The sequence below is a fragment of the Chelonia mydas genome, chromosome 3, assembly GCF_015237465.2.
Source record: "Chelonia mydas isolate rCheMyd1 chromosome 3, rCheMyd1.pri.v2, whole genome shotgun sequence".
NCBI lineage: Eukaryota > Metazoa > Chordata > Testudines > Cheloniidae > Chelonia > Chelonia mydas.
Genome location: NC_057851.1, coordinates 141,197,267 through 141,215,738, shown reverse-complemented (window position 1 = coordinate 141,215,738; position 18,472 = coordinate 141,197,267).

The following is an 18,472-nucleotide window of genomic DNA, read 5'->3' as shown; positions in this document are numbered from 1 at the left end:
AGCAAGGACATTGGAGAGTAGCATCTTTCCTAGTTGATCCCCTGCCCCCTTCATGTTCCTTGTCAGCGTGACTCCACTGGACTCATGCTATCAGGGCCTCTCATTGCAGCAGCTGCCCTCAAAATATCCCTTAAAGAGAGAGCCCCACAGCAAAGGTGCAGAAAAGGCGTCACAGCGGGCCCCAGCTGAATAGTCAAGTAGTCTCTGCTGAATGCAGAGAAACCATCAAATTTCCTCTGGACATGTCCTGAGCTCTGCCCCACTCCTACCCTCAACCCAGTCAGTTTCCACCATCTCCCGCTGCATAGACTCCAAACCCCTGGAGCACATTCTGCAGGATCTGGAGAAAGGGGGTGGGAAATGATTGTGAAGGCAACTGAGCCCTTTGCCCCACCCTTGCATCCAAGCACAGATTGCATGTAAGGACGGTGTGGCTAGTGTTGGGAGATTGTGTATATTGCATGGGAGGGGCACCAAATCATCCAGGATATGCAAAATGTCATGTCCCTCATCTCTGAACAGTGAGTGATTTATTAATATCATGTGTGCTGCGACAATATCTAGACACAGTGTGGGAGGTGAAAGGTGTAATGTAGAGACAGGGTATGCTGCTAACTTTGATTTTCCTTGCTTTTATTAGTTTGTTTCACAGCTCTGTTATTACTGTAATAAATTAAGGGTGCTTCCTGTTTACAAGGTAATAATCAAATCTGGGCTCATAAACTCTGAGCCTCAAGGCTGTGGAATGTATTTATCCCACGAAGCAGTTATTACTGAGTGAGCAGGGAGTACTTTCCAGTCGTTGTTGCTGTTATCATTATTTAAGTGCTTTCCCTCCCTCTTCTCATACCTTCTCCTCCTCTCCGCTCAATTCCTCTACTCCCCTTTGAAGTTCAGGACCTGAGTGAAACTATTGGATTGAAATACAAAATGAGGACACTCCCATTTATCAAAATGGTTTTAAATTTTCTTTCTCTCACGAATTGATCATCACTAAAACAAATGTGGCTCTAACGCATTTTCAATCCAATGTCCTTCTTGCCATTTTTCATATTCTGCCCATCGATATTTTCTCTACGTTTTACCCAGTAGGCAAAATCTGGGGAAAAGCTAATTGTGAACTTCATGTTCCCTATGCAAAGTCTGAGTAAGGGACTGAATCCTACCTGGACCCCAATATAAAGCGGTTGGTTGGGCACCTGTGCAGCTGACCTGTGACTTGCTGCATTGCCTCTGTTTGGCTTGTGTCCAGTGGATCCATACAGTTGCTGGGCATTAACTCCGTTGTCATGCCTGGGTCAAGCCACTGCCCCTCTCCCACATTCCTTCATGCTGAGAGAATCACTATAGGGTTTGACTCCACAGCATGGAGGGAGCTACAGATCTTTTTGGCTTCCAGATACTCCCCCACCTTCTCCAACCCTGCCACATGCTGTGAAAGTTGTGCTGCATTTTGAGCTTTCTGTGACTGGGGAAAGGGATGAGAGGATTTCATCCAAAGCTATTTCTGTTTGTTGTGACCATCCCGGGCCAAGTTCAACCCTGGCGTATGAGGGTATAACTCCTATGACTTCAGTGAAGCTGTGTTCTTTTATGCCAGGCTTGTGTTTGGCGCCATGATTTCTGCTATGGGAGGCTCGCATAGAGGTAGGGATTACAACCTGAAAATATAGTTAAAAAAACTGGGCTACCTCATGGAAGCCAAATTAATTAAAAATTGTGATGGTTGTCATCTTTCCTCCCAGGAGCATTCAGCATTTATTCCCCGTCTCAGTATTACAAGCCAATGTGAAGTGAGGGTTTACAATAATACCACTGAGGAAGCATGATATCATGTCCCTCACAGGTGTTAAGTCGGTTTTCCAAGGTGTGTTTGTACATGGCTTACATTATGTGCTTCAGAATGCTAGCACACACGCGAGGTACTTAAGCAATATCCATAATTACTGGAAAGTTTGTGGAATAATCACGGTCTAGCCAGATGTGAGTTGTAAAACACCTAAAGCAAAGTACAGTGATGTCATTCATCTTTGTCTTGACAAATACCTGTTAGAGCCTGAATTTGACGGAAGTTAAACGAAGTTGATAAGGTATATACATGCACCGCACGCAGAACTTATGTAGTAATACTCTGGAGGTTAATATGATGAATTGTCTGCGATATAGTTTGTGTTACTGCAGAAACAAATTTGCTTGTATTTTGACATGTATAATGTCTATTTCAGGCACTAGTCTGTTTTTATCTAAGTTGTAAACCACGAATACAATAAACATTACAAGATTACTACAAAAAAAGTCAATAACGCATAACTTGCTGTTTTTCCCCCCTTGTATCTTCAGAAGATTGAATAACCAGAGAAGTGTTAGCATCGTCCAAACATGATCCATCTAATTTCTATACTCACTATGTTGATGTTTATTGAAACAGTTTGAGGCAATTACCCCAGTACATTAAATAGGATTATAGAGGAAATGGCACTTGCAGTCTATTTACTGTTCATGATCTTTTATATTTGAAGAGCCCTTTGTGTTTTTAGCCACAGAATGGAGTGAAAAAACAATACCACGATACTTTTATGTCACTGTAGTTCTCGGACAAGTTCACAGCTGTCTTTCATCGGGGCCTTGGCTACTCTAGTAAGAAAAAGGTACATCTTTCTTCTTGGAGACGTTTGAGTAACTTAATCTCAAGTGAAATGCCTTATGTGGTTATAGTTTTGATTCTGCTAGCCCATATGTGAGACTATGTGTCACCATTCTAACACCAATAAAACTCTTCAGAATTACAAACCTCAAGGCATCTAGTACTTCAGTGAGTTATGCTAAGGGTGATTTTGGCCCATGAGCTATAACAAATCCCCAATTGTGATTTTTTTTTCTATAGCCACACGAGTGGGAAGAGAAGCAAAACCTCAGCTGGTAGCCTGGGAAGAGAAGCAGAACCTCTGCCTGTGTTAAGTGAAAATATCACCTTTCACTTCTCTTCTAAGGAGCTAACTGACCTCAGAGTCCTGTTGTTGCTGGGGGTGTCTTGCAAAAGCATATACTGCTAGAGGTTCGGGGGGAGGGTGGCAGAGAAGTTCTAAAAGTAGGGCCAGACAAGAAGTTCATTTAAAAACAAGTTCCCTCCAGCCCACCAATAAAAAGTCATTGGTAGAAGCCACCATCTTCATACAAAGGCCTAAGAGAACAGTTAAATCTTGCAGGGTTAGCCTAAAGGTCAACAAGCTCACACTTTGCACTAATGGAGGAAGTACATTCCAGAGCCAAGAGTCCCACCTGAGAAACACCCTATCTCCAGCCCGCCCCACCCCAGGACTTGATAATCTATCTGACTCACGAGGGAACAAATGACTAAACTCCATCGTTAGAGAGACAGGGTGGGTGAGGTAAGATTTTTTATTGGACTAACTTATGTTGGTGAGAGAGACAAGCTTCTGAGCTTGTCCATTGTATCTGTCTCTGGTCATCTTGCTTAAGACATCGCTGAGAAAAATGCTGGCACTCTACTACTCACTTGTTGAAGGAGACAGATTCTGGCAGCTGATGATATCTGCAGTGGCAGGTGCTAAAAGCTGTCCCAGAGCTTTGCCAGATATTGTGGACTACACAGTGCAGTGTGCCCCGAGGAGCTGTGAGGGTACAACAAATCCCCTCACAGTGTGGGCCAGTGGCCAGATCACTGATTATATATACCTTTTAGTGGCTATTTGGTCATCTTGACAGAATAAAACTTGAACAGGCATGAGGGGAGCAGCAGCATCTGGCTACAAGCCACACTGTGTGTGTACGTACATACGTACGTGCGCACACACACACACACATATATAGTATGTGATTTCTGGAAGCTACAGAATTAGTATGTATATATATATATATATATATATATATATATATATATATATATATATACACACACACACACACACACACACACACACACACGCACCTTCGCTGAGTAAATCAGCACAACTCCATTGAACTCAGCTGGTGTAAAGTGGCAGAGCTTTATTAAAGTCAGTGGTGCAATGCTGATTTATACCAGCTGAGAATCTGTTGAACAAACTGAATGAGGTAACAGATAGGTGGCAGCTGACCAGCTCCTCTCTCTCTCCCCTGTGTTTGGGAACTCAGATAGCTTGGCTGATGGGGTACATTGTAATAGGTTTGACTTTGCACACCCTATGCATTTAGTTGTGTGGGAGCTCCTAAATAAAGAGCAAGAACAGGAGCAGGATATTGACCCTGACCTGGAAGGTCTGTGGCCATTTAAGTCACTCATACATGGCAGATCACATCCCGAGGGAGCTGCAGGTGGAGAATGCTCTTCCCTGGCTGAAGCAGGATGAGGTAACAAAGTTGAATTCCACGCTCAGTGGCCCCACTCTAGCTTCCACTTGAGGTCAATGAAAACTGCCATCTGCATCAATGGGATCGGGATATGTGCTGGAACAGCTGTATCAGCAAAGTGTAAGTTGCTAAGCTTTCTCCATGTACTGTGAAGTGGACATCTGTGGTGCAGCCTCTGATGGTTCACTGTCAAATTGGGAGGGCATATCTAGTGGAGTCCTGGAGGGGTCAGTCGTGGGGCCGGTACAATATTTTTATTAATGACTTGGATAATGAAGTGGAGAGTGTGCTTATAAAATTTGCGGGTGCTGGGAAGGGTTGCAAACACTTTGGAAGACAGGATTAGAATTCAAAACGACCTTGACAAATTAGAGACTTGGTCTGAAATCAATAAGATGAAATTCAGTAAAGACAAGTACAAAGTGGTACACTTGGGAAGGAAAAATCAAATGCACAACTTCAAAATGGGGAATAATTGGCTAGGGGGTAGTTCTGGTGAAAAGCATCAGGGGTTAGAGTGGATCACAAATTGAATATGAGTCAATAGTGTAATGCAGCTGTGCCAAAGGCTAATATCGTGGGGTGTATCAACATGAGTGTTGTATATAAGACATGGGAGATAATTGTCCCACATTACTTGGTGAGGCTTCAGCTGGAGTACTGTGTACAGTTTTGGGCACCACACTTTAGGAAAGATGTGGACAAAATGGAGAGAGTCCGGAGGAAAGCAACAAAAATGATACAACGGTTAGAAAACCTGACCTCTGAGGAAAGGTTAAAAAAACTGGACACACTTAGTCATGAGAAAAGAAAACCGAGTGGGGACCTGTTAACTGTCTTCACGTATGTTCAGGGCTGTTATAAGAGGACGGTGATCAATTGTTTTCCATATCCACTGGAGGCTGGACAAAGATAATGGGTTTAATCTGCAGCAAGGGAGATTTACGTTAGATATTAGGAAAAGCTTTCCAACTATAAGGATAGTTAAGTACTGGAATAGGCTTCCAGCAGAGGTGGTGAAATCCCCACCACTGGAGGTTTTTAAGAACAATTTGGACAACATCCATCAGGGATGCTCTAGGTTTCCTTGGTCCTGTCTCAGCACAGGGGGCTGGACGTGACCTCTTGAAGTCCCTTCCAGCCCTACATTTCTATGATTCTATGGAGAGTGTGTGTCACATCTTGGAGTCTTCTGTGAATGTCACCAGCATTAGGAACTGTGGTGCTGCTGGGCATCAACCAAGTGAAACCTGTCATATGCCTGTTAGAGAGATGAGGACGTGTTCTAACTTGATGGGGGAGGGTGGTCTTTACTTTAGCTGAAAAGCTGAGAGCTGTACTGTTGTTAAGTGGCTTGGGAAATTTTTGTAGCACCAGTTACTTCAGTTTTTATGGGGCTTAAAATTAAAAGAATATTCTCCCCACTCCCCCTTATATTTTGAATTCTCTTGAGTCTTTTCTGATTTCCTCCTCCTCCTCCCCTTGGTATTTGAGTCCATGACCCACAGCACCTATGTGTTAGAAGTGAAGGCTGCTGTACCTCAGTGCTGGGAAGTCCCCCTTAATTAAAGGAGCACCTTGGGTAAGAAGCTGGTAGAGGATTCCATAGCTTTTGTGGAGCCACACTGCCAGGGAGTCAGGTGGCGGCGGGAAGCTAGCATTGAGGCACAGGACTTCTCTGCAGATGGCATTAGCCTCCTGTAGACCCCTCAGGATCTGTGGAGATCCTGGAGACCGAACTGCTGGTCACTCTGTGTGTGGCAAATCACAATCCCTGCAGAATGATCCCAGGAAAACTCCATAGGGTGGCCACACAGAATCGTAGGACTGGAAGACTCAGAAATATTACAATATTTTTAGATTAAAACAGAGTTGTGCCAGAGATTTTTAGGCCATTCATTACAGTGGGAGTGAGGGGGACCACTCTCATTAAAGGCCGTGTGAATGTTTCCATTCTCCCTGCTTGTTTTCAGTTCATTATATTCTGAAACACCCCCCTCACAGACTGACATTTTCTAAGTTTGGTCTCTACAAAGTGAATTTTCCTGGAAAGCATCAGCTGTTTTTTGAATACAGGAAGAGTAAAACACAAACGTTCCCCCATTATTAAAAATATTGTGCTCTTTTTTTGTTTTTAAACAGTTCTATAGCTGAAAGGGCTCTGCATGCAAAATAAAAAATTGGCAGGAAAACAGTCCTCATTTAGGAGAAGTTTGAGTTTTCCAATGAAAATTGGCTTGGAGATGATCAGGTTATGATCCTTGAAAATTACATCCAACACATGAACAGTAAATTTAGTTTTCTTGCTCAGGTCTTTGAAGCAGGGACTGTCACTTACCATATATTTGTACAGCACATTGGGACCCTATTCAGGTTAGCCTCAGATAATATCTTGCCTCAAATGCAGAAACCTGGTTTGCTTGTTTCTTATAAGGTTTCAGCAAAGGGTGAAAATTTAAAGTAAAAATCTCTGCCTCATCTAGAGCACAAAGCAAACAATGTCTTTTCTTCAGCTCATTGTCATGCTATAGCCACCACTCTACTCAACAGATCCCTGCATTTCTACAGAGATTTGAAACTGTAACATTTGAGCCCAGCAATGACTAAACAAAACTGCTTGAAAGATAATGATTGGTGCTCTCACCCCTTGCCATCAGCAACATTTTAAAATTAGGAGTAAAGTTTCCAACCCACACGCACACACAAAAGAAAGGCAGTTTTGGTCTTAGAAGCGTCTTAAGGTGACTAAATAAATTACTCATGTTTCATCCCCTGATGTCTGAGATAGTAACTGCCTTTAAGACTGATTGAGAGAGATAAGGGTGGTGGTGAGGTAATATCTTTTATTGGACCAACTTCTATGTTTAATATTCGTAAAAAGAAAAGGAGTACTTGTGGCACCTTAGAGACTAGTCTCTAAGGTGCCACAAGTACTCCTTTTCTTTTTACGAATACAGACTAACACGGCTGTTACTCTGAAACCTATGTTTAATATTGATTGACAGCACAGATGTGGAGTCACCCAGGAAAGCGTCTGCTATACAGATTCACTCAGTGCCTTCCACAGCAGAGAACAGAGAGGTGTAAAAAGTAAATGATTTTCAAATGCTGCCTCAGGCTGCTACACTAAACAGCTTGCTGCCTGTGGAACATACTCTTAAAAGCAACCAAATTAAACGATCATTGAAACACTGAGCCCTGGCAGACGGCTTAAAATCTTCTTGTAATAGTTTTAATGTAAGAAGTTGGTAAAATAAATATGAAGTTGGAGTTGCCACCCCCACCCCCAACCATCAGAATTAGCAGGGCAAGGTAGGGGAGAAAACATAGGCCTGCCAGCCCTCTGTCCCTGTTCACACCATGCAGTTCTCCCTAAGGCACAAAACTTCCTAAAAACTCCCAGCTCCCGTTTATTCCTTCCACTTCCAATCTATTGTCCTGGAGGAGCGTTGATTTCCAATCTGCCTTTTCCCAGCACTAGCAGAGCATCAAGGTGAGCATCTCCATGGTGTCCAGACTTCTGCTTTGCAGCAGTTCAGAATTCGTTCTGTGACTCCCAGTGTTATCGCTATGTATGCTAACTTTGCCATGCAATTGACTGACTTTGCCATTTGAGTCATTCTGCATTTAGACAGGTTTCAGAGTAGCAGCCGTGTTAGTCTGTATTCGCAGAAAGAAAAGGAGTACTTGTGGCACCTTAGAGACTAACAAATTTATTTGAGCATAAGCTTTCGTGAGCTACAGCTCACTTCATCGGATGCATTCAGTGGAAAATACAGTGGGGAGATTTATATGCACAGAGAACATGAAACAATGGGTGTTACCATACACACTGTAAGGAGAGTGATCACTTAAGATGAGCTAATACCAGCAGGAGAGCGGGGGAGGGGTGGAAGAAAACTTTTTGTAGTGATAATCAAGGTGGGCCATTTCCAGCAGTTGACAAGAAGGTCTGAGGAACACTGTGGGGGGGGAGGGTAAAAACATGGGGAAATAATTTTACTTTGTGTAATGACCCATCCACTCCCAGTCTCTATTCAAGCCTAAGTTAATTGTATCCAGTTTCCAAATTAATTCCAATTCAGCAGTCTCTCGTTGGAATCTGTTTTTGAAGTCTTTTTGTTGTAATATTGTGACTTTTGGGTCTGTAATCGAGTGACCAGAGAGATTGAAGTGTCCTCCGCCTGGTTTTTGAATGTTATAATTCTTGACGTCTGATTTGTGTCCATTTATTCTTTTACGTAGAGACTGTCCAGTTTGACCAGTGTACATGGCAGAGGGGCATTGCTGGCACGATGGCATATATCACATTGGTAGATGTGCAGGTGAATGAGCCTCTGATAGTGTGGCTGATGTGATTAGGCCCTATGATGGTGTCCCTGAATAGATATGTGGACACAGTTGGCAACGGATTTTGTTGCAAGGATAGGTTCCTAGGTTAGTGGTTCCGTTGTGTGGTATGTGGTTGCTGGGGAGTATTTGCTTCAGGTTGGGGGGCTGTCTGTAAGCAAGGACTGGCCTGTCTCCCAAGATTTGTGAGAGTGATGGGTCTTCCTTCAGGATAGGTTGTAGATCCTTGATGATGCATTAGAGAGGTTTTCGTTGCGGGCTGAAGGTGATGGCTAGTGGCGTTCTGTTATTTTCTTTGTTGGGCCTGTCCTGTAGTAGGTGACTTCTGGGTACTCTTCGGGCTCTGTCAATCTGTTTCTTCACTTCAGCAGGTGGGTATTGTAGTTGTAAGAATGCTTGATAGAGATCTTGTAGGTGTTTGTCTCTGTCTGAGGGGTTGGAGCAAATGCGGTTGTATCGTAGAGCTTGGCTGTAGACAATGGATCGTGTGGTGTGGTCTGGATGAAAGCTGGAGGCAAGTAGGTTGGCATAGCGGTCAGTAGGTTTCTGGTATAGGGTGGTGTTTATGTGACCATCACTTATTAGCACCGTAGTGTCCAGGAAGTGGATCTCTTGTGTGGACTGGTCCAGGCTGAGGTTGATGGTGGGATGGAAATTGTTGAAATCATGGTGGAATTCCTCAAGGGCTTCTTTTCCATGGGTCCAGATGATGAAGATGTCATCAATGTCGCGCAAGTAGAGTAGGGGCATTAGGGGACGAGAGATGAGGAAGCGTTGTTCTAAGTCAGCCATAAAAATGTTGGCAGACTGGGGGGCCATGCGGGTACCCATAGCAGTGCCACTGATTTGAAGGTATACATTGTCCCCAAATGTGAAATAGTTATGGGTGAGGACAAAGTCACAAAGTTCAGCCACGAGGTTTGCCATGACATTATTGGGGATACTGTTCCTGACAGCTTGTAGTCCATCTTTGTGTGGAATGTTAGTGTAGAGGGCTTCTACATCCATAGTGGCCAGGATGGTGTTTTCAGGAAGATCACCGATGGATTGTAGTTTCCTCAGGAAGTCAGTGGTGTCTCGAAGATAGCTGGAAGTGCTGGTAGCAAAGGGCCTGAGGAGTGAGTCTACATAGCCAGACAATCCTGCTGTCAGGGTGCCAATGCCTGAGATGATGGGGCGTCCAGGATTTCCAGGTTAGAATACCACAGGTCAGGGTTCCAGGGGTGTGTCTGTGCGGATTTGTTCTTGTGTTTTCTTCCCCCCCCCCCCTTTCCCCCCGCTCTCCTGCTGGTATTAGCTCACCTTAAGTGATCACTCTCCTTACAGTGTGTATGATAACACCCATTGTTTCATGTTCTCTGTGTATATAAATCTCCCCACTGTATTTTCCACTGAATGCATCCGATGAAGTGAGCTGTAGCTCATGAAAGCTTATGCTCAAACTAATTTGTTAGTCTCTAAGGTGCCACAAGTACTCCTTTTCTTTTTCCGAATACCGACTAACACGACTGCTACTCTGAAACCTGTAATGGGAAAGGACACCTCTGTCCATGCCGTGTGTGACCAAGACCATGAGTGGGGTAGCTGGCATGCAGAAACTGCTTACCCTTCAGTATCTTTTTCTGATTCTCATCTCTTTCCTGGAATTCTGCATGAAATTATCCAATACATCAGTCTTCTGAAAAGCAAGGTTTATTAACAGTAGAGAGAGAATGGTAGTAAAAACACAAGAAACTGTTTGCCTGACATACCTCATCTGGACAGTTTGCAAAGTCCAGTGAAGTAGGCTCCCCTTAGCTCAGTTACAGAGAAAAGCAAAGAAAATCTTACATTTCAAGAAATCATCCCCTGTCTGCCCATTCCCTGGTCGGATCAGACAGCCTCTCCGTGCCTTGTCCAGAGATCACCCTATCCCTCACTTGACCTGTTTTCCAAGTCCCTGTTAGAGTTCATAATAACCATGTCAGGGTGAAGCTACATCAACATTTCCACAAAGGAGTGTTTGATCAGGAATACCATCTGGAGTAAATGCCATAGTCTTTGTCCCCCATACAAGGATTATTGCCCCCATAACCTCTGGGCGGTTTCTTCAGTTCCCTCTTTCCAAGTCTAGCATTGTGCAGGCCATTTTGATCTCCAACTCCCTAGACACTCCTTACCAGTCAAGGTGTTACATGTCCATTATTCTTATCTAGATGAGTTAGCTCGCACCTTAATGCTGGATGTATCCTGTTTCTATCTTAGCTGATTCCAGAAGTGGCCTGGCTGTAAGCTGTTTTCCCTTGCTGCAAAATATAAATTATTGATAGGCCACATGCCCTCTGTCACAATTTGTTTTTTCAATATAAGGTAGGGAAATTTTCTTCTTTTCAACCATCTTTTCTCTGCCCATAAACATTCAGAAATGACTTGTCAGATTTTATATATGTCTGTGTGTGTGTGTGTATGTATCTCATGTTGTAATGCACATTTAGCAAATAGCAAAAAGATAATGCAAACAGATCTGTGGCCTTTATCAGTTTACAACATATTTATCTCAGTAAACAGCTTTGAGACTTCTGTGGGTTGCCCCACTCTGGGTTTTTTGGGCCTCATCCAGTGGCCCTGGAATCGGGCCGGGGGGGGGGGGTCAGAGTTTATGGCCCTCCTACTTTTTGCCATGGTGGACCCCGCCCCCTTCCTCTCCTCTTCCCGCCCATGTCCCTGCCCCCCGGGCTCCCCGCCTAGGGCAGATGGAGGGGTGGGTCCGCGCCAGCTCTCCACAGCTGCCTGCTCTGCTCTTACCATGGCTAGGTTGTGGCTCCAAGGCCCCGGCCAGAGCTGGGTCAGTGTAAGAGCCACATGGGTAGCCTGGGTCCCTCCACCTGCCCTGGGCAGGGGGGCTCGAGGAGTGGGCAGGTGGCTGCTTCTGTCCCCGGCGGGGGCCTGGGCTTCCCCCACTATGGCTTCTGGCTTGGCTGGGGTGGGGCCTCTGAGGAAGACACGGGGCATGGCCTTGGGGAAGAGGAGGAGGGGTTTTGGGGCATGGAGGTGAGGCCTTGGGGGAAGGGGCAGAGTGGGGGCTGGGTCTCAGGAGATGGGGGTCCCTGGTTCCCCTCACTTTTGGGAAGGCTCTACCTCCCTCAGCCTCATCATCAGTGTAAATCATTGTAGCTCCAATGACTTTTCTGATACTATGCTGCTTTACATCAGCTGAGTATCTGGCTCCAAAACAGATAATAGTCTAAATACACTACACTACTACAAACATTATGGGAGTTAAAGAAAAGAGGCAAAGGATGCAGCTGGCAAGGAAAGAGTCTCCCATGTGATATTTAGTAGCATTTACAGTTCATGAACTCACCTAAGAAATTATGAATTATTCATGAAATTATGATCAAGTATGACTCTTTTTTTTCTTTTCTTCTCTTTTTGATATAAAATATCCAAATGAAAAGATTTCCAGACCTTCCTATGTTGTATTTTCAAATATAATCCCATCATTAGTGTGTTAGTAGTTCAGAAGCTGCTGTTTCAGCAATGGCAGTCAGTTTTGGTTAACTGATCTCAAAAGTGTACAGCAGAAATAAAGGAGGGGTTGAAAGACCATCAGCGAAAATTATTAGAGGCACGGGAGATTTTCCAGATGAAGAGAGATTGAAAAGATTGGGATTGTTTTGTTTAGGCAGGACATGAGCAAGAGAGGACATGTTAAATGGAGAAAACATAATAAAAGGCACAGAAAAAGTAGATTTGTTGCTCCTATTTACCTTTCTCATAACACAAGAACAAGGGGACAATCAGTAACAATGAAAAGCAGAGAATTGAAAACTGATTGAAGGAGATACTTTTTACACCATGCACAATTAGCCTGTGGGACTCCTTGTCATGAGAGATTGGTGAGAGCAAGGGAAGACATTCATTTTCCTTTGCCACAAGATAGCTCTTAGCTGTGATACATGTTGCACCTACATGGACATATAAGGCCCCATGGGTCTAGAACCCAGGCATACAAAGCAGCCAGGCAGCTGGCATCTCCATGCTGCCACCTAGCAGCAGGAGCTGTAACCAGCTTGCACTCCACAGCTCATGACCTGCTATGGAAGCCTCAAGGGGTCTGACAGACAGCAGCCCCATGGCTCCTGATTGGCTCCTCACCCTATATAAACCTAAGGGGCATGCAGAAATCTGTCCAGGCAACAGCATGGATTCCCTGTAGCTGTCATGACTGTTCTTTGCTCAACTCCTGGCTTTGGCCTTGGCTAGATTTGGACTTTGCCTTCTGACTCAGACCCTTGGTATTGACCCTGGGCTGGAACCTGACTATACACTCCTCTGCTACTCCCCACCTCCAGTTTGCCCCGGCTCTGACCCTTGGTCCTGACTGTCTGCGTTGGGATCCTGACAGGACAGCACTTTGGGTTTCGCTTCCTCAGTGTCGTTCAGTCAGATCTCTCAGATCTTTCTCTCTATACCCAAGCCAAAGAATCCAACCTCTCTGTCCTCCTGAAGGTATTATGTGTTTGCAGTGTCCTATTTTACATGTTGGACAAGTTTGATTCTGGTATGTATTTGGCAAAGAGTTGTATGCTTACACGTGGTGTATCTGGAACCCATTTGTGTTTCTATGTAGTTTTTGATACATTTACTGGTGGGACATCCCTCAAGCTACTTACTCTCCAAGAGTGAGAATCTTGTGTGGATTGTGTCTAAATTTGGCACAGTTTGATTTTTTTTTAAAATAGTTTTGACAGATAATGTTGACAGATAATGCCAATGTTTATCTTTATGCATTTTTCTATTTTTATTGACTTAAATTTTCACAGTGGGGAGGTGAGACAATCGGAGAAGTCAGAAAATAATTATTTAATAACAGTAGATGCTGAGCTTCAATAAGTTAAAGTTTTATAAGTGTTCAAACACAAATTGTCAAAATTACCTGTCTGGATATACAAAGTAAATAGCCTTAAATGGAACTCTAAGTTCTCAAGCAGCATTTTTCTGACTTTGCCGATCTGTAAATTTTGATTATTGTCAATGGAAATATTTTTGTCGGTTTGTCTGTGTACAGTGAAATCGACATTTACCGATTAAAAATCTATTCCTTCCAAGCCTAATTATGTCTTTAGAGAAGGGGAAATTATTCACCTGCCACTCTGCTCCTCTCAACATTATCAGCTTGCAGGATTCTTGCTCTCTCACAACTGTCTTTTCAGGTTTTGGGGGTTCTTCACTCACCTTCTGGGTGATTGTGTACTTGTTTCTCTCCTGGAATGCTAGTCTACCTAGGGAGTGTATATTCAGGTTGTATATCCAAAGGTTAAGGGGAGCAGACCTGAACGTTCTGTGGCCTCTGAGGTGCCAGGATTTGGAGCATGTTCACTAGGGCAGTGCCCTTGAGCAAGTCTACAGATACAAAAAATAATAATAAATTAGAGATAGGAGGGTTCTTTGCTAGGCAAGGTCTGACCTTTTTGTGGCCCCTGTGACCTTTGGATTGGCACAGAAGGAGGGTGGAGCAAACCAAATGATCAATCCTAGAGGGCCACCTCTGTGACATTTCCATACAAGCTAGAGGACAAGGTCAACACTTGGTTATCTTATAGAACTTCATGCTATGTCACATAGGTGAGCACCAGACAGACTCTACTGAGGCATCTCAGAGATTAGTCTGACACTGGTTGTCTTTAGACGGCTTCACATCCCCCTAACCTTAACCATAGATCAAACTATTTAAAGTTTTTAAGAAAGTGCTGTTGCTCTTTGCTTTGTAAACAAGAACCTAACCTATTCAACTGTAACTATCTTTACGATCTGGTTTTTGATTCAGTGGAAAAGTGCTGACAGGTGTCATCATGCAGAAATTAATTTTCATCATAACTGCCGACGGTTTCAAGTGATTTATCCTGTGTAAAACATTTGGCAAAAATAAAATCTGCTTATCCTGTTTAAACAACGAGGCAAAACTATTAAATGTAAAACACAGTGGCCTAATTGTATCCTTTTGGAGACAACAGTCTCTGAAGGTAGGTCTGCACTGCAACTGGGAGGTACGATTCCCAGCACGGGTAGATAGACTTGAACTAGCTCCGCTCAAGCTAGCACGCTAACAAAAGCAGTGCTGATGTTTCCATGGGTGGCAGCAGTGGGCTAGCCACCTGGGCTTGTACCCAGAGGGTTTGGCAGGCTTGGACTCAGGTCTGAGGGGCCTGGATGAAATCATTTTCTGCATGTGACGTGAGCATCCCTGTGGTGCTTGCTTCCACCAGGATCTCAGGGTTCACTTAGGTTACCTTGCCTGGTAACATGCTATGAGGTTTTTTTTTTCCCCCCCTGATTTATACAGTCCTCTGCTCTCTAATGGGATGTAGGTGTCTGATTTGCATAATGACTTGAGTTATATATAATTAACCATATAGTATGCAAATAATATCTGCAGAGACTGTCACACAGTTTCTAGGGTTTCTAAATTTGACCTGTAATTTACAGCTCAAACACAGGAAAGTTAGAGTAATCATCTGTTCTGGTTGAAAACTGATATGCAAAACACCTATGCATCTGTTAGACCAAACTGCTTGAGTTATGAGTAGTTTTAAAAAGAACATCCAAAAAGGATTTCAGTACTTGTCTGTTTGCTGCTTCCAGAAAAGAAATAATAAAACCCCAAACCCAGTGAGCAGAGGGCTTGATTCACATGCATGTAATGCAGCCATCGGTTTACTGCAATGGATAGAACCAAAACCCTAGATCAGAAAACCTGTGAACTTTGGAAATTGGATCCAGATCCAATCTTTGTCGCTGGACTTTATCTCTATAATGGGATGACATAATGCCCTGGATTCAGACACTCCCAAACACTGGAGAAGTGTGGATATAATTTGGCTTCAAACTTTGCAACACAGGTAAGGCTTTAGTTAAGAGTGGGGACCAAAATTGGGCTTGTCGTCACCATCATGGCTCTTTAATGTACTTGGGAAAATATTTTCAAACTAACGTTTTTAAATGACTAAAAATCCTAAGTGGTCAAAGCAAGGACTTTTTCACTGAATATGTAAAAAAAATATGGAACATTAATATTACATGCTGTGGAATAATATGATCTCTTACTCTTATTATAAAATACTATCCTTACTTTACCAGAAGTAATAGAATTTTGCAGTCCGGTGAAACATAATAAAGGAGAGAGCCTGGCATAGCTGTAACACTGACCTATGATACAATGAAGAAATTTGTAATACAGCATATAGAAGGAATTGTTTATATTTGTTTCTTCAATATGCAATAACAAATCATCATGTTCCATGTAATTTAGGAAAGTGCATTAAGCACTAAACAGTACACTGTGTGCCTACTTTAGACTATATTGTCATCACCATTTAAAATCACTTACAATAATTAAGGTGGGCACCTCTTTCCTTTTGGTGATTCTAATTCTTCATCACTTTGAGATATGCTGAATACTAACAAGTTGGAAAGCTTAATTTTGTGGTTACAGACTGAAGTAATGTAAACTTTCTAACCGACTATCATAAATAAGTTTTGAAAATCTGACTACAATTATAACCCCCAATCCTGCAATTTACAATACTCAGGCAGATTGCTGCCCTTTGCTCTGTGGCTGCCTTTTTTACATGCATGGTTAACTGCAGGATCAGAATCAGAGTTAAAACTCAAAACTATTTCTCTAATAGCATGTCAATACCCAGAATTATGGATTGTGACACCACTTATCTGGGATTTTTTTTCCATTGCTCATCCTGGGTAGAACCATGTCAAGGCAATAATCAGTATCACACTTTAAGGGATGAATCAATTCCCATTGAAGTCAGTTACTTGGATAAACCCTATGCTAAAAGCTGAAGTCCTTGTAATCTAAAACAGGTAAATAAGGAATAATCTGCACTACAAAAATGGAAGGAAAGGTTTCCCAATGAATGCAAGATCCCAGCTCTAAATCTAACCCCAGACTGGCCCATCAGACTTTTATTACCTTGGTACTATATCATTCTTTAAAAAAAAACAAAAAAACCCACTTCAGATAACATGTTAAAACCTGTCTGATGAGCAAGTTTTCCCTCTCTTTTCAAGAGCTCTGACAGTTTGTAAGCCTCAGGAGGTCTTAACTTGCTGTTGTATAACTTTATAACATCCACAATCTGCTTTTGCTTTGATGTAACTTTGTAGGGAAAGTGACACTTTCGAAACTCCTTTTAAAAAGCTTTTTTCATTCGAATAGTTGCATTGAATGCAGAATTCTAGGCAAAGTGCTTTCCACAGCTATGAAGTTACTGAGATCTCAGAAGAGAGGTGACCCCAGTGGAGTTCCCATTTTGAATGCAACACATCTCCAGAGACTCATGTAACTATTCCCTTCTTCTCTACCTTTTTATTATGAGGTGTTGTTCAGTCTTTCTTTCTAACTAGGAGATTCAGCAGATATTTAAATGAAACAAATGCCATTGACATTTTTGGTCCACAGATAAGTGGAATTTCCTGTGCACACATGGTTTAATCCATCTCCCACTAAAGTCAATGCAAAGACTCCCAGTGGCTTTAATGGGAGAAGGATAGGGCTCTCATTGAATGGCTCTAGTCTTGATGAAGGAGCAGATAATGCTGCAATGCCATGGATTTAAATCCATCTCGTATAAGACCACAATGAATTAAATAGTGAATCTTAAAAAATGGTCCCTTTGGACATATGTAATTGATGAGTTATGATTTTTTTTAACTAGACAGGGAATTTTCTTTTATTCTAACTCTGGGCTTGTCTACATGTGTAAATTGCATCAGTTTAACATAAAGTGTAATTTTTGGAAACAGGTTAAGTTAACTAAAACAAGCCACTTTTAAACCAAACTAAGAGTGTCTACACAGGAATTTGCATTGGTTTTAAAACAGAATTTAGTTAAAATGGCGCAACTTGTGTGTGTAGATGGGCCTCTTTCTAGCATTTTGCGATATGCTAGCTGTATTCATAGCATATTCTTCTTTCCCCACAGCATCAGTTCAGCTGGGCATAGAGTTAGTCTGGCTTTAATAATTGTGCTTGTTTTAGTACAGATTCTTAGCTAACATACTGACCTATTGTCAGAGGGCTAAAGAATTTCTTCAGACTCATAATTCACATGGAATAGTGATTTAGAGGGACCCCAACTGGTTTTTGTGCCTACCTCAGGCCCTGATTCTGTACACACTTACTTACACGCTTAGCTTTATTGGTAGGCCCTCTAAACTTGTGTCTCTTTTGTCTGTGTGGGCTGCACTGGTTTAGGAAGGGCAGGGTGAGGCAGTAGATGCTTTATAGCAATTTAAACTATGGCAGAGTTTGGGGCAGTCTAGCTAAAATCGGTACAGTTGGTATTGTGACAGGCGTGTAAAAAGCAGAACCAGCTGCATAGAAATTGAGAAGGCTTTGGGGGGGAAAATGCCACTTGAGAAAAGAAAACAAAGAGAGCTGCATTTCAATTCATTTTAATGGCGTTTCCTAGTTTAGACTGATTTCTCACTAAAATACATTTGAACTTCATTCCACTGAATTTTACGCAGTTTTGTTTAGCCTAACAGATGAATATTAATTGATCATTCGAAGCCAACAGGAAATGCAGGATGATGCTGAAAGCTGTTGGCAATCCTCCAAGTTTCAGGAAGTATGATTTTAAATTAGTCTGGAAAGCTTCCATGGAACGTTTATACAGTGTGAGTTTGTGTAAATAATTTGTTAAATGTGAGGAGTTCCTATCGGACTTGTATAGATTCCACATTAATGGCAGCCTGGCAGAGCAGGGAGAGA